The sequence below is a fragment of the Heterocephalus glaber genome, unplaced genomic scaffold (assembly GCF_053883595.1).
Source record: "Heterocephalus glaber isolate CG9 unplaced genomic scaffold, H.glaber_assembly_v1.0 deba00001447, whole genome shotgun sequence".
In the NCBI taxonomy this organism is placed as follows: domain Eukaryota; kingdom Metazoa; phylum Chordata; class Mammalia; order Rodentia; family Bathyergidae; genus Heterocephalus; species Heterocephalus glaber.
This window is the reverse complement of record NW_028258299.1, coordinates 9,329,091-9,350,484: the sequence shown is the minus strand read 5'-3', so window position 1 is coordinate 9,350,484 and position 21,394 is coordinate 9,329,091. Positions and strand designations below refer to the sequence as shown.

The following is a 21,394-nucleotide window of genomic DNA, read 5'->3' as shown; positions in this document are numbered from 1 at the left end:
TACAGTGTATTACATTGACTGATTTGAGTATGTTGAACATCCTTGCATCCCTGGGATGAATCCCACTTGATCAGGGTGTATGATCTTAATGATCTTCTGCATTCTATTTGGTAGTATCTTATTAAGGATTTTTGCATCTATGTTCATTAGTGAGATTGGCCTATAGTTCTCCTTTTCAGTTGAGTCTTTCTCTGCATTGGGGATCAAGGTGATGCTTGCTTCCAGGAATGAATTTGGGAGTATTGCTTCCCTTTCAATTTCATTGAAGAGTTTAAACAGTAGTGGCAGTAGTTCCTCTCTAAATGTCTTGTACAATTCAGCAGTGAAGCCATCAGGTCCCAGGATTTCCTTAGTAGTTAAGTTTTTAATTCCATTTTCAATTTCATTGGTTGATATTGGGTTGTTTAGAATTTTTAGGTCTTCTTCAATCAACTTTGGTAATTCATATGTATCTAGGAATCTGTCCATTTCTTCTTTGTTGTCCATCGTATTGGTGTATAGGTTCTGGAAGTAGGTATTGATGATCCTCTGGATTTCTGCTGGGTCTGTTGTAATTTCACCCTTTTCATTCCTAATTGCATGGATTTAGGCCTTTTCTTTCCTTTTTCTGACAAGGTTGGCTAAGGATTTGTCAATTTGGTTGATTCTTTTGAAGAACCAACTCTTGGCTTCATTGATTCTTTTGTATCATTCTCTTAGTCTCCATTGCATTGATTTCTGCTCTGATCTTTATAATTTCCTCCCTTGTATGAGCTTTGGGGTTGTCCTGCTCTTCTTTTTCTAGAAGCTTGAGTTTCAGCATCAGGTTGTTTAATTGGGCTCGTTCTGTTTCCCTAGAATGCATATTCACTGCTATGAAAGTCCCTCGTAAGACTGCTTACATTGTGTCCCATAGATTCCAATATGTTGTATTGTCTTTGTCATTTAACTTAAGGAACTGTCTGATTTCTTCCTTAATTTCCTCTGTGACCCATTGGTTATTCAGAAGTGTGTTGTTCAATTTGTACATTTTTATGAAATTTTTTGAGTTTCTTTTGCTATGGATCTCCAATTTCATCGCACTATGGTCTGATAATATACAGGAGATAACTTCAATTTCTTTTCACTTACTTAAACATGTTCTATGTGTGAGTATGTGGTCTGTTTTGGAGAATGACCCATGTGCAGCTGAGAAGAATGTGTATTCTGATTTTGTGGGGTGGAAGGCTCTGTAAATATCTGTTAAGTTCATTTGTTCAAGAGTTTGAATGAGTTCTAATATTTCATTACTTATTTTTTGTCTAGTTGACCTATCTATTTGTGACAGTGGGGTGTTGAGGTCCCCCACTACAATTGTATTAGTGCATATATGACTTTTCATGTCCATTAGTATTTGTTTTATATAGTTGGGTGCACTAGTGTTTGGTGCATAGATATTTATGATTGTCATCTCTTCCTCTTGGATTCCTCCCTTTACAAGGATGTAGTGTCCTTCTTCATCTCTCTTAATCAGTGTTGGTTTGAAATCCCCTTGATCTGCAAAGAGGATAGCTACTCTTGCTTTTTTGGGTTCCTGTCGCATGGAGTATTGTTTTCCACCCTTTAACTTTCTGTCTATGAGTTTTCTTTTGAATTAAGAGTGTTTCTTGTATGCAGCATATTGTTGGATTTTGCTTCTTGACCCATTCTGCCCATCTGTTTCTTTTGATTGTTGAATTGAGACCATTAACGTTGATGGTTATAACTGAAATGTATTGACTTATCATTGCCATGACTTTTTCTTTTTGTTGGGTTCTCCCCCTTTACATTTAATTTCTTGTCATGCCAGATTGGTTCATTCTGCTTTGCTTCCTGGGGTTGTGATCCTCAATGTCTGTTCCTAGGATACTGTGTAAAATTCTTTGGAGTGCTGGTTTGGTATTCACGAAGTTGCTGAGGTGCTCTTTGTCATGAAAGTATCTTATTTCTCCATCAATTTTGAAAGCTAATTTTGCAGAGTACATCAATCTGGGTTGGAGGCTGTTTTCTTTTAGGGCTTGGAATATGTCACTCCAAGCTTTTCTTGCCTTGATGGTTTGTGTTGAGAAATCTGCTGTGATTCTGATGGGCTTTCCTTTGTATGTGATTTGTTTCTTTTCTCTAACTGCTTATAGAACTTTGTTCTTCTGCAGAGTTTCTGGAATCTTAACAATTATATGCCTATGTGTAGTTTTTTTTTTTTGATCAAGGCTACTTGGAGTCCTACATGCCTCACTTATCTGTATGTCAAGTTCTTTTCCCCTGCTTGGGAAGTTTTCTGACATTACTTCTGCGAAGAGATTTTTTATGTCATCTGCACTCTCTCCTGTTTCTTCATTGAGTCCAATCAGTCTTATGTTATTCTTCTTTGCATCATCTAGCAGCTGCTGGATTGATTTCTCATGGTCCCATAAAATTTTGAAGCAATTTTTCTTTTCCTGGTTATTAATTGCAATCTCATCTTCTATATCTGAAATTCTGTCCTCACATTGGCTCATTCTGCTGTGTAGACTTTCGATGGAGTTTTTCATCTCCTGGAAATCTATTTGCATCTCTTTTATGGATTCCATTTGTTTCCTATGTTGGGATTCCATCATGTTCCTCAGCTCCTCTCTAGATTTATTAATCATGTCTTGCACTAGGAGCACAATTTCTTCTGTTATCTGGGAAATTATTTCTGATTTCATTTTCTCCAGATCCCCTTTTGTTGCCAGTTCAGTGGGTCCAGGTGGTTGAGTATCAGAGTGTTCCATCTCATTTCCCTTTTGAGTTGCTGTAGGTGACCTGGAAGTCTAGTTTTGAGACTTATTTCCATGTTTTCTCATTTCGACTGGGGGAGCAGGGGGGGTGCTGTTGGTGCCCGCGTGGATTAACTCCTCTGAGCTGGGAGAGGTGGGACAGGGGCCAGGAGCGGTGGTAGGGATAGTGGCCTGGAAGCCTCTTCCTCTGGGCCAGGAGTGGCAGGATGTTTGGCGCCCAGAAGTCTCTTCCTCTGGACCAGGAGCAGTGGGACAGTGGCTCAGAAGCCCCTACCTCTGGGCCGGGAGTGGCGGGAGGGATGGTGGCCAGGCAGCCCATTCCTCTGGACCAGGAGCAGTGGGACAGTGGCCCAGAAGCACCTACCTCTGGGCAGGAATTCTTTAAATGCTGAGAACTTGATTAGCTCCAGTACAGTGGTCTGGTGGTCCAGTGTCCTCTGCGTCTTTGTAGTGTGGAATCAGGTGGCTGTACAGAGAAGAGGCCAAAGGAGCGGGGAGGGGAGTGGATTTCTGCTGGGGCGCAGGCTGATTTGGTATTTTCAGTGCGACTGACAACCTTGGGACCGCGTCCACAGACCTACCTGTCTGCAGTGGGCTGATTAGGTGTTTTCAGCGTGAATCTAGTTTCATTTTTAAACCAGTAGGTTTTAACAGGTTTATTTTTAGCTCCCAGTGTTGTCTCTGTTCTGCTTTTCCTATTTGGATGTAGGTGCAGTTTCAAAACAACTTGTCATGGAGAAAGACTCCTGTGTCCTTATTTTTTAAGATTTTACTTCAGAGTAAGAAGCTGAAATGGTAGTAAGGGCTCCAAGAGCATAAGAAATATGATCTGAGATTACAACAGAGGCATGAAACAATTGAAATTAATTGTAATTGTTGTCCCTTCAGCAATGGAGGACAAGACAATAGGCTGAACTGAGTGATGCAACAAATACTGCGCACTGATCAGGTACAACGTTCTGTGCCATTGAGAGAGGGTAAGCACATCAGTGAGAACAGACCTCTTCGTGGAGTTCAGAAAAGTGAACACAGGGTTAGCAATGCTAGGGACAATCTTCTAAGAGCAGAAAATGGCATGTTGAGTGCTCTGGATCAGAAAGGAGTGTCATGCTTTACGTTACTCCTGGAGCAAAGAGGACGTGATTGAGGTGCTGTGCATATCTTTTTATCCCTCAGCTTCTGACACTGGGTTGTCCACACAGAGATGGACATTAGATAGTTTTGAACCCATAATACGGTAATGAAAACTATAGGCACTGGCACCACTAGACCAACTGAAATTCCTAGATCTTGTCTAGTTTTAAATCCCAGACTATTAATATCTTTATTGGGAAATTTTGAATCATAATATCTGATATGTAGAATAAAGTGAAAATATTGTGAGGTGACATACAGGAAAGCAATTTAATGGTAAAATCACTTTTGAATGTCCATTGCTCATCTTTGAAATGGTTGTTAAGTATGGAAAGAACATAGACAAGAACAATATCAAGGGAGAGCCTAGATTGCAAGGGGTCAGAATCCTGAATATTTGCTTAATTTTAATTCTCTTCATGTTGTAGAACACAAAGCTTTTGACGGAAAAATAGTCACATCTGCATGAATGTCAAGGACATAAAAATTCAGCTTGGGAGAGGAAGAGAAAGCCCTGAGACCATCACCTCAAGCGATGGAATAGGTCACAGTACATGTCACACAACAAAGTAGAAAGTGCAGAGTTTGGTTAAAGAGCATCGTAGTGATGCCAGTCACCCAGTTTGGACATTACCACCACAGAGTCCCATTTATGTAATATATAAGTTATATATTTATTTTTTACTTGTACATGTTTGCAGTAAATGATTACATTCCTCATGGGGAGTTGGTACACAGACATAAACAGTTTAATTCCTTTTTCATCTCCATCCTTCCCCTCACTACAATCTTTCCTCCATCTTCTGTCCACTTTCCTTTTGTAAAAGATCTATCTCCCTATTTCCTATTATCTATATTTTATTTCGATCTTTATTTATATTTTGAGTTTCTCATATAAGAGAAGCCATGCAATATTTAAGCTTGTGTGTCTGGTTTATTTCACTTAAATATTAAAAATATTCAAAATTATGGTCTCAAGGTGCATTCATTTTTAAACAAATAACTCATGTTAACGTTCTTATGGCACAGTAGTACTCCATCACATATAAATAGTTCCTTTACTTTACCCATTCATTGGTTGATGGACACATAGGTCACTTCCAATATTTAGCTCTTATAAATTGCACTGCTATAACCATAGGTGTGCATGTATCACTATAATATTATGTCATTAATGCTTTCAGGAAGATACCTAGATAGTGAATAGCTGGGTCAAATAAGATTTCTAGTTTTGGTTTTTTGAAGAATCTCCACATTGATTTCCATAGTGGTTGTACTAGTTTACCTTCTCATTAACAATGTCGAACTGTGTTCCTTTTTTTCCTGCATCCTCTCCCAAATTTGTTATCATTTGATTTCTTCATGATAGCCATTCTTTCTGGAATAAGGTGGGATCTTAGTGTTGTTTTAATTTGCATTTCTCCAGTGATCAGAGATGTTGAACACTTTTTTATGCATTTATTAGCCATTTGTACTTCTGTGAAATAGCTATGCATTTCATTTGCCCAATTTGTTATTTGAGGGTGTCTATTTTTTGAGTTCTGTATTAGTCCTCTGATGGAGGACTAAACTCTTTCCCCATTCTGTAAGTAGTCTCTATACTCTGTTGGTTTTTTCCTTTTCTGTGCAGAAGTTTTTTAAACTATAGTCCTGTTTGTTGATTCCTGATATTATTTCTTAGGCAGTTGGGGTCTGTTCTGAAACTTCTTGCCTATACGTATGTCTTCTAGTTTTACCTATTTTATCTTTCAGAAGATTGTTTCTGTTTTAACATTTAGATATATGATTGATTTTGATTTTAGTTTAGTACATGATGAGAGATATGGATCTACATTCAATCTTCTAGTGGAGAGCCTGTTTTCCAAGTATCATTTTTTTATGAGGCTCTCTTTCCTCCAGTGTTTGTTTTTGATCCCTTTACCAAAAATCAAATAGCTGAATGTGCCTGAGGTTGTTTCTGCTCCCTCTCTTCTATTCCATTGATCCTCGTGTCTGTTTTGGTGTCAGGACCATACTGACATTTTTAACATTGCAACTTTAATAATATAACTTGAAGTTTGGGATTGTAATGCATCCTGGTTTATTCTTATCACTGAGGATTGCTTTTGTTATTCTTGATATCTTCTGGTTCCACATGAATTTTAGGGTCATTTTCTTTTGTTCTGTGAGAACTGCTGTTGGTATTTTGTTTGGAATTGCATTAAATCTGTATGTCAGTTCTGGGAATGTGGCCATTTTGACTATCTGGGTTCTGACTATCTGGGAACAGGTGATATCACCTTTCCATTTTCTGAGGTCCTCTTCCATCTTCTTTCTAGAGTGCTGAAATTTTTATTATAGAGGTCTTTCATTGTTTTCCTAATTTCTTTCTCATCACTTCTCAGCCTTTTGGCTAAGATCAAGTGTAGTACCTAATTTCTTTCTCAGTGAGTTCATTATTCATGTACAGGAACACTATTGATTTTTGCATGTTGATTTTGTATCCTTCTATACTACTGAATTTTGTTTTTAATTCTAGGAATATTTTGGTGGAATTTTGGGGGTCTTCTATATGGAGGATCTTGTCATCTACAAATAAAGACAATTTTCTTTCTTCCTTTTGTATATGTATCCCTTTTATTTCTTTCTTTTGTCTGATTGCTCTGGCTAATGTTCTGAGTACTATATTTAACAGGAGTGGTGATAGTGGACATCCTTGTTTTTTTCCTTGAGAAGGAAAGCTTTCAGTTTCTCCCCATTTAATATGATGTCATCTATTTGTTTGTCATTAGTGGCTTTTATCAAATTGAGATAAAGTCCTCCTATGCCCATTTTTGTCAGGTTTTGTTTTTTAAATCCTGAATGGATGTGAGATTTTTCTGTGTCTATGAGATGATCGTGTGATTTTTGTCCTTGCTTTTGTTCACGTGATGTGTTGCCTTTATTGACTTGTGTATGTTAAACCATGCTGCATTCCTGGGATGAAGCCTTTGGCCATGACATATGAACTTTTTGATGATTTCTTATATTCTTTTTGCCAATATCTTGTTGAGTATTTTTGCATCTAAATTCGTTAAAGAGATTGTCATGTAGTTTTCTTTTTGACTGGGTCTTTGTCTGGCTTTAGAATCAGAGTAATACAAGCTTCTGGGAATCACTTTGGCATTATATCTTCTCTTTCAATTTTATTAAAGAATTTGAGGAATATTGGTGTTTGATCTACCCTGAAGTTCTTGTAGAATTCAGTGGTGAATTCATCAGGTCCTGGACTTTTCTTAGTTCACAGATTTGTGAGTACTTCAATTTCATCACCTACTATTAGATTATTTAGGGTTTTTATATCCCCTTGGTTCCGTTTTGGCAATTCATTTGTAACTAGAAGTCTATTGATCTCTTTTGAATTCTCCTGTTTATTAGAGTATAAGTTTTCAAAGTAGTTACTAATAATCTTCTGGATTTTGGTAATGTTTATTGTGATTTCATCTTTTCCATTTCTATTTACCTTGATTTCAGATCTTTCCTTTTATGAATAAGATTGGCTAAGAGTTTGTCTATTTTGTTCATTCTTTCAAAGAACTAACTCTTCAATTCATTGATTCTTTGTTTTATATTTCTGTGTATGTCAATTTCATTGATTTTGGTTCTGATCATTATAATTTTTTTCAGTATTGGGGATTGAACTCAGAACTTTGCATTTGCAAGGTAGGCACAGTGCCACTGAGCTAAATCCCCAGCCCTATAATTTCTTTCCTTATTCTAGCTTTGGACTCGGTTTGTCTTTGTTTTTCTTGGAACTTGAGGGGCATTATTAAGTTATTCACTTGAACTCATTCTGATTTTCTGATGTGAATATTCACAGCTCTAAATGTTTGTCTTGGGACAGTTTCACTGTGTCACATAGGCATATGTTTTATTGGCATTATCATATGATTTGAGGAACTGTCTTAATTTCTTTCTTGATTTCTTCTGTTATTCCCTGGTTATTCACGAGCATATCAATCAATTTCCATCCATTTGCATAATTTCTGTGGCTTCTTTTGCCATTGATTTCCAATTTCATTGTGCTATGATTTCATAATATGTATGGGATAATTTCCATTCTTTTGAACTTATTTAAGCATGCTTTATTGGCTAGCACATGGTCTATTTTGGAAAAAGTCCCATGTGCTTCAGCAATGAATGTGTAGTCTGCTGTTGTGCTGTTGGGTAGAACACTGTAGATATCTATTAAGTCCATTTACTCAAAGGTTTGGCTCATCTCTGATACTTGTTGATTTTTTTGTCTAGTTAATCTATTTGTAACAGTGTGGTATTGAATTCCCCCATTATAATTGTGGTGATGTTTATCTGGTCTTTTATGCCCAGTAGTATTTCTTTTATGAAGTTTGTTGTACTAGTGTTCACTGCATACATATTTATAATTGTTATCTCTACCTGGTGAATCAGTCCCTTAACCAATATGTAGTGTCCTTTCTTGCCTCTTCTGATCAGTTTTTGCTTGAAGTCTAATTTGTCTAAAAATAGGAGAGCTACGCCTACTTGCTTTTAGGTTCCTGAGGCATGGAATATTGCTTTCTATTTTTTTATTTTTAGTCTATCAATTTCTTTTAGCATTAAATGTGTTCTTTGTATACAGCACATTATTGGATTTTGTTTCTTGATCCATTCTGCCAATCTGTGTCATTTGATTGGGGAATTAAGAATATTCACATTGAGAGTTATTACTGAAAGGTATTGATTTATTCCTGTTATTGTTTTATGTTCTTGTTGCTGATCCCCCTTTTTCCCTTCTGCTTAACTGCTCAACCTGTCTGATATGTTCATTCTATTAAAACTTTAAGCATTGTTGGTTTCGTTATCTCTTTCTAGAATATCCTTGAGAATTTTTTTTTTTTTTTTTTGGCGTGCTGGTTTGATGCTGGTATGAATTTCTTAAGGTGCTCTTTGTCATGGAAATACTATACTTCTCCATCAATTTTGAAAAATATTTTTGCAGGAGAGATCATTCTGGGTTGGAAATTGTTTCTTTTAGGGTTTGAAACACGTCATTCCAAGTTCCTCTGGCCTGTAAGGTTTATGTTGAGAAATCTGCTGTAAATCTAATAGGTTTACCTTTATAAGTGACTTATTTCTTTTCTCTAACAGTTTTAAGATTCTGTCTTTGTGTTGAACTTTTGGAATTTTGATTATGATGTCTCTCTCATGGAGAGGTACTTTTCTGATGTTGGCTAGTTGGTATATATACATCACTACCTGTATGTTAAATTCTTTCCTTATAGTTGGAAAATTTTCTGCAATTATTTCTGTAAACAGGTTTTTCTTGTCATTTGTGATTTTTTTTTACTAAATCTAATTAATCTTAGATCAGTTCTCTTTGCATCATCCAGCAGCTATCCAATCCATTTTTCCTGTTCTCTTGTTTTTAAGTTATCTCTTAGGAACTGATCATCCACATCAGCCCTATCTTCTAGTTCTGACCCTCTGTCCTCATTTCTGCTGGTCATACTTATAATATAATTTTTAGTCTCCTGAATTTATGTTTAGTACCTTTTCATGGACTCTAATTCTTTTCTATACTGGTCATTCATGTTTTATATCATTTTGTTTAGCTCAGCTAGCTTTCTATTAGTGTCTTTTGTAAACTTGCCAATAGTTTTGTTAAGATCATTATCTACCTAGTTATCATTTTTTGAGCTTACAGAGCACCTTATTAATATGTTTTTAAATCTACTCTTTGATCATTTTGAATAATTCAGCTGTGTGGCTTTTGATTTTCTTGGCCTTAATGCTCCAAGGATGAGTTTTGGACGTATTGGAACATTTTGGAAATATTTTGTAGCCTTTTCTTCTCATGATTTCATTTTTTGTGTGTGCTGATGTTTATGGGTTGATTATGGTGGAAAAGCTTTGTGGATAGTATGGAGACCTCTTTGGTTATTTTTTTGTTTTATAGTGATGCATTCTAGACCTAGGTAGTTATAGCTCTTTGCCTCTATCCCAAGACTCAATCATCTCCATTAATTTGGGAGAAGAGAATGCAGTATAACTGGCCCAGGAGCCATTTCTGTGGGAGAGGACTGCAGTATTGAGAATGATACAAAGGCAATCCAGGTATTGGCCTGCAGGAAAAAACCCCAATTAATTGCAACAACTATGCCACTCTGGGAAAAGCACAAAATCAGCAAATGCAAAGCCAATAATGTACCACCCTTAACCATAGTAAAAGAAATCTATAATTATGGTATACACACTAAGATAAACCAAATACTGATATATAGTAAATACCTACTAAGTGCAACAACTGTAAAGTTAACTATAGAAAGATTAATAAAACTTATCAGCTTTTCTATTAATGACAAAGGTGGTGGGAATGGGAGAATGAGTAAAGTAGAATTTGAAACCTTAAGCAGTGGAAAATTAGGAGAGAAAATGAATCAAAGGATCATATTAATGAGTAAAATGAAATAAATAAAATTATATTAACAGGAAAGAACAAAAAAGAATAAAAAACAGAGCAAAATGAAAAAAACAGTTTAAAATGTAAGAGAGGACAAAAAAAAAATCCCAACTCCCCCAAAAAAACAATGAAGAAAAAATCAGTCCAAAATTATCTGCTATGTTTTAATGAGTGGTTTCTTTCCATTATCTGCAGTCTTGGAATCCAGCAAGTTACAGTTTTGACTGGTAGCTTTATGGCCTGTGGTTGTGTGAACCACCCCTCCTGCAAGAGGCCTCTCTGTTCATACACCTCAGGCTGTGCTATTCATCCAAGCTGAGGTGTCACCTTGCTCATGCTGGTAGATGGGAAGAGCAATCAGATCACTGGTCTCTGTGTTGGATGTTAGCAGTGGGGTGGGGGTTCCAGCAGGCCACTGGACTTAATGCCAGCACTCTCTGATCCAGCCATCTCTTTTTTCCCTGAGCATTTGGTCTTGTCCACAGTCAGGTCATTCAATCAATCAGCACCTCTGATGAGTGAAAATATGCTCCAATTTATGTGTTTCCATTTCAGTCCAATGTGGGCTGTATGATAGGTGCCCTGGTTCACCTTTGGAATCACAACTCTCCCAGGAGGGTGCTTTGAACCTAGTCAAGGTGGAGAGGCAGCCAGGGTGATAACTCTACAAAGACCACACCCTCCTGATCCTTGATGAGAAACACTTTTTGTGCCCTGCTGGAGAAAAGGGCTCTCAAAGGAAAGAATCATGCTGACCTGGTGCCCTAGCAAGACTACCACATTCACTGCTTATAGTGAAGACTGGAGGTGTCTGCCTGCATTCAGCCCTATATATGTATTTTAAAAGGAAACTTGTTAAACCCTTTATTTTGGGCTATGAGATGATGCATGTGAAAATACATGATAATTTCCAAATATTTAAGACACTATAACGAACTACTATCATTAATATTTTGACTGTTATAGTGATCTATACCATTATAATTCTTCAGGCAAAGTTTCTTTTTGTTTTGCTTTTGGTTTTGCTTTTGGTACCAGGGATCTCAGGACCTTGCACTTTCAAGGCAGGTGCTAGAATCACTGAGCTAAATCCCCAGCCCTTTAAAAGGTCCCTTGACCACATCATTATATGGTCTTTAATAGAGTTCAGATCTTGAATTACTTAAATGAACTCCACCCTCACTGAATGGTATTGTAGGAATGCTTAAGGATATTAGACAATGGAATTGTGCCACTATAGCTTTAGTGAAATCAACAGTATTAATAAGGCCAAATAGGTCTTTATCAAGAATGATTAAACCAAATAGCACAGCACCGTTTTTTTTTCTTTTATAACTATTGATATGTCCTTAGAATAAAGCCACAAATTTAAGTCTGGAAATAAAATGTTAATTATTTTAATTAAGAGTGCATTTATATATAGCTATTTGCCTTTTGCTAAAGTACTTGAAGTATGAGAAGCAGTTTGTTGATAATAATGCTTGTCACATACAGGAAACTCGAGTAAAAGACTTCCAAGATATCCTCTATTAAACATGGAAGTCACTCTCCATAAAGCATTTCCATATTAAAACTCCTGTAGTATTATCAGTTAATTCACTGGTCATATGAAATTAAGCACAGTAAAAGGGTTTCAACTCTCCTGCCAATAGTCATTGATTGGTAGTAGTTGCTGGGGGCACTTTGCTGAAAAGGACTGTGATGGCAAAATCAACTGCTAAGCAAAGATCATGGATGTGTGCATATGAGGGAGGTGGTGGGGGATTAGCAGCCTCTATAAAGTTACAGTCATGGCTCTATATAAGGGTAAACCCTTATTAAGCACAGGCCCAAGTTATTTATTTATTCATTTGTCTATCACTCACTTTTTCAAAAAAAGATCTACTACAAAATATAGGTAACATTAAAAGATAAACAAGACATGGGCCCGGGGATTTAGCTCAGTGGTTTCGCTGCCTGCTGCGCAAGCGCAAGGACCCGAGTTCGATCCCTGGTACCACAAAAAATAAAATAAAATAAAATAAATAAAAAGATAAAGAAGACAAAAAGCTAAATGTGGTGGTCCATACCTGTAATTCCAGCTTCTCAGGAGTCTATGGCAGGATAATCACAAGTTTTAGTCTAGCTCGGGCAACTTAGTGAGACCCTATCTCAAAATATAAAATTTTAAAGGAGTGGGGATGTAGCTCAGTGGTAGTGGTGCAGCATGTACAACTCTCTGGGTTCAGTCACCACCACCACCCCCTCCCCCGCCAAAAAAGGAAATTAAGGCAAAAGGAAAATAAGATCTAATAATAAGTTAGGATCGCTAACAAATGTAAGCTATAAATCTGGCAAACTTAGGAAAGGTGGCTTAAAATTTGACTCTGAGTTTCCCAATAACCACATTAAAAATGGTAGATAATGATTTTGCAAGACCCAGACTGTGTAAGAATATTAGGCAGGTCATAAAAGTGAAACGGAGCATAGACATTTTGGTATAAAAGAAGTGGAATGAGAAGACTTGAACTTTAATCTTAAGTCTTCCATTTAGTAGCCATGCTACTTCCTGTGAGTTATTTAAACTCAGCTATTTCAAATGCCCCTGCAAGATTTGGATAATAATGCTGTGCTATGATTTGGATCTTAAGTGTCCCCCAAGGTTGATGTGGTAAAGACTTAATTCCCAGGATGGCACCGTTGGGAAGTGGTGAGACTTTAAGATATGGGACTGGGTGAGAGGCCTTTGGGTCACTAGGGCTAACCCTCAACCACCAGGATGTCCTTCCTCATCAAAACAACAGGAACAATAAATCAGGGACTTAAAAACCCTAAAACTGTGAGCCAAAATTAAACCTTTTCTTCTTATAAGTTGATTATCTCAGATATTTGTTGTAGTGTTGGAAGGATAACTAATGCTGCTACTTCATGAATCGCTCTAACATTAAATGATTATTCTCATATGTTCCCTTCAGGCATCTGTGGCCCTCACTTCTCTGCCAGACTCCATGTCCCGAAGGCTGACCTTGCAGAGTGCACCACCTGGGCTACCTGTTCAGTTCAACCAACAAGAATTGTCCTCTTCCACTGCCTCAATGCTAAGGATCCAACTGTGGCTTCTCCTTTTATAACAACTCCTGATAGACTCTTACCATAACACCAGCTCTCCCTAAGATCCAAAAACATGATTGCCTCCCCTGTTCCTTTAGGCCTAACAGTAATATCATCTTCTTCTTACAGCCATACGTGGGTGCCGTAGGATCCCTTGCTGATGTGATCCATTCATAGTTCTATATAAGGTGCCTTCATTCAATTCTCATCAGAGCCTAATGTGACTGTGCATTTTCATCTTGCCAGGCCCCTGAGTGATATAACAAATACTTATAACAGACGGAAATGGTGGAGGACAAGGGACCCCACTTCAGAGCCCCTACCATAGGCCAAGCAGACAGCCAAGTAATTTTATGGTTGATAATAAATGTCAATCACTCTGAAGAAAGGGGTGTGAGGCAGGGTAAGACAAAGCGGGTGTCACAGGAATTTGAGACATAGGTTTCAGATCCTTGCCATTAGGTACTCCTATTTCCCCAACTCAGAATTTGATAAAAGAAGGAGAATCAGAACTAATCCATTCAGTTAGCCTGAATAACAGAAATGCTAGAGTGTAAAATGTAGATGTAAAATATTCTTCCAAGTTTGAATGCAATTTAAATAGAAAGAGTGAAGGAAAGAGCAAGTATTTAACTTTTTTTTTGTACCATTCTATGTACCTTAGTGTAGCACAGAGGTGAGCAGACATAAACATGATTAATGAAGTGACTAATGTCCTCACTTAAATCTCTGGAATGGTTTACAATTTTAAAAGGGTATACCATCAAAAGGATGTGTTCCCCCCCTTCACACACACACACACACACACACACACACACACACACACGTTTAAGCATGACTTAAATAATAGAAAAAATAGTAACCAGTGGCAAGTGTCTAGCACAGGAATGATGACGGGTCCTGAGTGCTGTGGATTGGATCGGGAATGTGCTCTAAAGGCCCATATTCACAGCCTCGGTCTATAGCGTGGTCCTATTGAGAGGTTGGGGCAACACTAAGGGGTGAGGCCTCATGGGACGTTTTAGGTCACTGAGGCTGCACTTGATGGGGATTGTGGACCCTGGAATCTTTTTCTTTTTCTTTTGGTTCCCAGCCATGAGCAAATAGCTTTGCTCCTCCTCCCTGCTCTCCTACCAGGATGTGCTGCTCTGCCACAGGTCCAAAAGTAATGAGGCCAACCAACTATGGACTGAAGCTTCCTAAACTGTGAGCCAAACAAAACCTTTCTTGTGATAAATTGATCATCTCAGATATTTGTTTTAGTAATGGATATCTAAGATAGAAAATTCTGGGTTAGGCCTTAGCAACCACCACAGTTAGATGATTCAAAGGTTATCTTATTAAAATATTCTAAGTATCAGTTCTGTCAGGAAAAAATAACTGCAATCTTTTTTATCAATATTTTTTCTTTTTTTGCAAGTTTTTTTAAAAAGTAGAACAGAAAAGGTACTTTAGATCCTTTGTGCACAACCTATAACCAAACAAAATAACCACAGCCTAGGGGAGAATGTAAAATGTAAAGGACTCATAAAGTACAATGTTTTGCATTTCTCTTTTTTGTTTTCATCCTGCTTTGATTTTCAACATGTGTAAATCATTCTGTTACCATAAACTTAATGAAGTAAAAGAGCAAAGATCAAAAATGTAATAATAAAGTAAAGTTTTAATGACTTACATTTTTGGCCTGATCAGGTTGATTATATTTGATATACAGTCCAAGGGTTTGTATTTTAGATGAAACTTTTCTGAAGACTGTTCATGTGTTCCAGATGTGACCTAGTTTTTTTCTGGGAAATGAATACTAAGCATGGCACAGGCACGTCTAACAGACATGGCTATTTCAAGAGTTTGTAATGTTGTACAAGTATAGCAACAAAATATGTAAATCCAGCTGCCTAATGAAAATCTTTATTGATCCTGTACTATGTGCTAAGTGATATTCTAGGCTCCAGAAATGCAAATATAGAAGACAAATCTTCATCTACAGGAGCTCATGAACTAGAGCTTAAAAGAAAAACAAACATAAAACCTGTCAGAATGAACAAGAAAACAACTGTGAAAAATAAAATCAAAGTATAGTATGAGCAGTAACAGAAGCCAGAGACAGGTAGAAAAATATTGCATAAAATATACTAATTTGTTCTGTTTAAAAATGATTCAGGTAAGGTTTCCCAGAGTGGATAAAATCAGAGCAAATTCAAAAGTTTAAAGTACAGCTTGACATCCTCTTCAATTAAATCACAACCTATTTTTGGACAAACGTCCACTTGGATCAGTGAAAAACAGAGAAGATGTCTGACAGAATGCTAGACATAAAGTGAGAATACTTCATCTCCCTTCTTGTATATTTTTAGAATAAATGTATGTCTTAGTTACTGCTGTAGTCACTGGGACAAAATACTTGACATCCACAACGTATCAGAGGACAGGTTTATTTTAGCTCATGTTTACAGTCCATAGTCAGCTGGCTCCAAGTTAGGATGCCATGGAAGACGGGCATGGTGGGGGACGGATGCTCATGGCATGATTGACAGCAGAGGGAGTAAAGGGAGGAGCAGGGAGCCCCTTCATGCCCCACCCACAGTGACCTGTCTCTTTCAACCAGACCTTGCCTCCTAAAAGCAAGTCAGCTATCAGAGGCCATAATCAAATCACCTCCTAAAAGCTCCACCAATGAGCACACGAGGCTCCTGTGGGACATCTAGATATAAACTGTAACATTCTGCTCTGTCCTCCACAAGACTCATGCACATCTCTTTATGCAAAATCCATTTAGTCCATGTCTAAGAGTTGCCAAAGTCTTAACAATTTCAGAATTGCTGAAAAAGTCCAAATTTGAAGTCTCTACCAAGACTTAAGGCAAACTCTTAATTGTAAGCCCTTATAAAAACAAAAAGTTAAACACTGCTAATATATAATGGCACAGGGCAAACACTCCCATTCCAAAAGAGAGGACTAGGGGAATAGAAACCACTGGGATCAAAGCTCAACTGAAACTCGGCCGGAAAACACTAAATCATACAGTCCATGTCTAGCTTAAGCTCCACATGCCTTGGCCAGCTCTGCCCCTACAGCATTGCCAGTGGTTTTAGCCCTCACAACCTCAGTCTTTAGATGATGGCTCTACTCACTTCCTGTGACCTTCCTCAACTGATGTTCCATGTTCTTGGCATCTCCAGCTTCTTAAGGTCTTCACAACACTTTTGGCTTCTCTCTCACAGCTTAAAGCACTGCCATCTTAGGCACACTGCTTGGCTTCCCAGGCCTACTTTTGAAATTTGGGTGGAAGCCTCTCTTAACTCACAACTCTTGAATGCTGTACGATTCTGTATGTCTATAAAACCAGTGACATAGACATTGACAAGGTCTGATGCCAGGTCAAGTAGTAGCCAGGCCATTTTACATCATGGCTGTAGTGGTCTCCAAGAGCCTGGATGGCTGAGCACTGTGGAATCCTGAGGAACCAATTCCTTAGGTGACCCTTTCCAAGCATGGTGCCCCAGGGCTCTCTTCTCAAATGAAAACTTCATAGCCTTGCATCCTCAAACATGCAATGAATGGGGTCTTACTAATTCCTTACATGCTCTCAAGCCATTGTTTTTATTTTGTTGCTGTTTCTATTATACTTGGCTTCTTTTTAAAGCTAAACTTTACAGCAACACAGGCTTTCCTCACTTGATCTTTGCAGATGTTCCCTTTCTGGCAAAACTAATTCAAATGGGCTTTTTGTGCCTGATTTTCAATATAAACCTGGCTGAAATCAGCAAGAAGTACCCATGATACAATCTGAATTTTGGCCTGATATATATATGCAGAAACACATTAACAAAATAGGAAAGACATACACGTGACAATAACAATACTTATTTGTGCAAGAGGTCATGAAGTTGTAGCTGGAATTTATAACCATTCATCTACTACCCATTCTGCATTCCCTAGGCCTTCAGCAAGCACTTCAGCAGGTCTTGGTTCTTTACCTAGCAGGGCGATTTATATCTTCATTCTTGAAGATTCTGGGCCATATGTCAACCTGCCTGGACTGAGTTGTGATTTCTCATTGACCTTAACCATACTAGGAGGCACCGTAAGGATCTTGGGCACTCCAAATATATTCTTCCTTTTCTCCATTGTGGAGTCCAATTTCCCCTTGGTAGTCTGGATCCATTACCCCTACCAACATCATGACTCCCTTTTTAGCTTATTTACTCAGAGACACAGGAGCCCAAAATGACAATGGAGAAGTCTGGGCTACCAAGTCACTGGAATCATTGTTGCGCTACCTGATACAAGCCTTCCACCCTCTGGAAGTAAGATGTCTAGGCTAGCAGGGCATAAAGTCATAGGAACAGGAAGCAAAAATTTTACTGGTGAGTCATTAAGGGTAATGGATATATATTTTGTATTAAATCTGTTCATCTAGTGAACCCTAACTGATACAAGGTAAAATACACAATGTAATTGTGTATTTTTAAGAGTACAATTCAGTGGTGTTTAGTACATTCACAATGGTTTCAGCCTTTACCAATGTCTAATCTTAGAGCATCTTCACCACCTCAAAAAGTCACCCTGTGTGCATTAAGCAATAACTGGCCTTTCCCATTTTCCCTCAGTGCATGGAAACCATTAATCTATTTTCTGTCTCTTATGCCTATTCTTCACATTTCATATAAATACAACTGTATAATATGTAGCCTTTTTACATTTGTATCCTTTCTCTTAACATAATGTTTGTAAGGCTCATGGATGTTGTAATATGAATCAATACTTCAGTACTTTTTATGGCTAAAATATACATATATATGTATACATCTATATATATCACATTTTGATTAGCTATCATCTTTTAATATAGATACTGGATTGTTTCCACATTTTGGCCTTTGTGAATAGTGATGCTATGAATATTCATGTACAAATTTTTATATTAATATGATTTCAGTTCTCTTGAGTATATAATTATGAGTGGAACTGCAGGGTCATATGACAATTCTATGTTTAAATGTTCTGAGGAGCCATGAAGCTGTTTTTCTACTGTGGCTGTACCATTTCATATTCCCACCATCAATGTATGAAGTTTCCAGTTTTTTAAACCTTACCAATGCTTATTTTCCATTTTTTGGTTATTGTAGTTTTGTGTGGTTGTTTTCTTTTGTTTTATAGCCACTGTGGTGAGCAGGAAATGCTATTCAATGTATTTTTTCATTTGTATTTCCTTGATGATTGATGATGTTGACCATCTTTATATATATGCTTATTGGCCTTAAATAGCTCTTCCTTAGGGAAATGTCTATATAGAGCTATCTTAAAATTGTGCTGCTTTTGTTGGTGCTGTTGGGAAACTGTAAAAGTTCTGTACATACTCTGGATCTGATTTCTTCCTTCCATTTTGAATGTTGCTTTATTTTCTTGAGCAGAAGTTTTGGTTTTGATGATTATAACATCACTTTTCTATTTTTGTGTGTGTGTATTCAAGAAATAGTTGCCTTATTCGAGGTCATGAAGATTGATACCTATGTTTACTTCTAAGAATTGTATACTTTTAAAACTTATGTTAAAGTTTTGATCTATTTTGAATTCTTTGTAAGTGATGTGAGATCCAGATTCATTCTTTTGCCTGTGGATATCCAGTTCTCCCAGCACCATTTGTTTGAAAGATTGTTTTCTACCCATTGAATGGTCTTGGTTGGCATCCTTGTTAGAAATCCAATATTCACAGATGTACAGTTTTATTTCTGGACTTCCAATTATATTTTATTGATCGATACATCTATCTTTATTCTAATACCACACTGTTTGCATTATTGTAGTGTTTTAAAAGTAAATTATGAAAGAGGGAAGTGTGAGTATGTCAACTTTGTTTTTCTTTTCCAGGATTTGGGGTCCTACATCTTGCTAATTCATATGAATTTCAGAATGAGCTTCTCCATTTGTTTAAAAAGACAGATTTTTGATAAGAGTATACTAAGTCAGTAGATAAATTTGGAGAGTTTTGACATCTGAATATTAATCCTTTAATACATAAACATGGATTTTTTTTCTATTTATTTAGTTCTTCTTCAACTTACTTAACCAATTTACATAAATATATACAGGTCTTAAGCTCCATAGTTAAATAAATTTTAAGTATTTTCTTATTTTTAATATTTTAAATTTAATTGTTTTATTAATTTTTTTCAGATTGCTCTTTGCTTATGTATAGAAATAAAATATATTTTATTGTTGATTTTACAGCCAGAAACTTTGCTAAATTCTTTTATTAGCTCCAATACTTTTATTATGGATAAAGGTCAGACAAATGACATTTAATCATGTCGTGGGAATAGATAGCATTTCACCTCTTGCTTTCCAATTTGGAGACATTTTACTTCTTTTTTTTCTTACTTTTCCTTTCTTCCTTCTATCTTTTCCTTCCTTCCTTCCTTCCTTCCTTCCTTCATTCATTCATTCCTTTCTTCCTTCCTTCTTTTTTCTTTTTTTCTTCTTTGTTGCCCTGACTAGAACTTTAGAACTTATAGTGCACTGTTGAATGGAAGAGGCCACAGTGGGAATTCTTGTCTTGCTCCTGGTCTTGGGGGAAAACTTTTGGTCTTTCATGTTGAATATGTTAGTTATGGGATTTTTTTTTTTTTTTTTGGTACTGGGGATCAAACTCAGGACCTTGCACTTGCAAGGCAAGCAGCAAAACCACTGAGCTAAATCCCCGGCCCAGCTATGGGATTTTTCACAGTTGGACCTTACCACGTTTAGAAAGTTGCCTTCTCTTTCTACTTTTCTAGGAATATGTGATACAGTGAAAACACTCAGAGAGACATTTACATCCCTACATGTCTACATTAAAAAAGAGAAATCTATGTCAATAACCTAAACTTCCTAAATAACTAGCAAAGAAAAAGCAAACTCTGAAGCAGTAACAGGAGAAAAATAATAATGATTTGAGCAAAGGTAAATAAAAAAGAATAGAAAAATAATAGAATTAAAACCAAATAAGTAGTAAAAAAAAGCTACACATTTAGCTTAATTGATTAAGAAGAAAAGATAATTCAAGTCGCTAAAATTAAAAAAAAAAGTGGGGCTTCATTATCAACTTTACAAAACAAAAATAAGAAAATGCTATGAACATTTGTATAAAAAAGAATTTTATAACCTAGATGAAATTAACAAGTTCAACAACCACAAACTATGCACACAAACTATGAAAACTGACTCATGAAGAAAAACTGAGGAGACCTAAAAAAAGTAAGCAGATCAAGTCAGTAATCAAAACTTCCCAACAAAGAAAAGTCCAGTGCTATATGACTTCATTGGTGAAGCCTACTGATTGTTTTGAGAAGAACGTAAGTCTTTTTTCCAAAAAAACAGAAGAAAAGGAAATACTGTCTAATTTTTCTGTGAGTCCAGATCCTCTTAATACTAATGTCAGACAAAGACACTGCAATAAAAGAAAACCAGTATTGCTTAAGAATATTTATACAAGGCAGTCACCATGGCGTGTGAGACCAAGTGCTGACCTCCTTTGCAGAGGATCCTGTAACGTGGCAGGACCCGCTCAGATGGAAAAGTAATTCTTGCTGATAATAGCTATTGACTGCTCTTGGACTTTGAGGTGAGTTACTTTAGAAAACTCTGGTCCTACACTGGACCAGCAGACAACAGTACTGGGTCCCGCCACTCCCAGCCCAGAGGTAGGGGCTTCTGAGCCGCCGTCCCACTGGTCCTGGTCCAGAGGAAGGGGCTTCCTGGCTACCATCCCTCCCACTGCTCCCAGCGCAGAGGAAAGGGCTTTTGGGCCATCATCCCTACTGCCGCTCCCGGCCCCTGTCCCACCTCTCCCAGCTCAGAGGACTTAATCCGCATGGGTGCCAACAGCACCCCCCCCGACGCCCCAGTCGAAATGAGAAAACATGGAAATAAGTCTCAAAACTAGACTTCCAGATCACCTACAGCAACCCCAAAGGGAAATGAGATGGAACACTCTGAT

General features: G+C 37.2%; 1 protein-coding gene and 1 pseudogene across 2 annotated transcripts in view; both read left to right on the top strand.

Annotated features, from left to right (window-relative positions):
- The window catches only part of Fggy (FGGY carbohydrate kinase domain containing), a 479,381-nt gene extending 460,405 nt beyond the window's left edge, over positions 1-18,976 (top strand). For both annotated transcript variants that reach the window (XR_015452489.1, XR_015452488.1), the window contains one exon: positions 13,281-18,976. The gene's annotated coding sequence lies outside the window, so the exon portion shown is untranslated. The remainder of the gene's footprint in view (positions 1-13,280) is intronic.
- LOC147827398 (U2 spliceosomal RNA) lies at positions 6,263-6,378 on the top strand (annotated as a pseudogene).
- Positions 18,977-21,394: the final 2,418 nt, after the last annotated feature.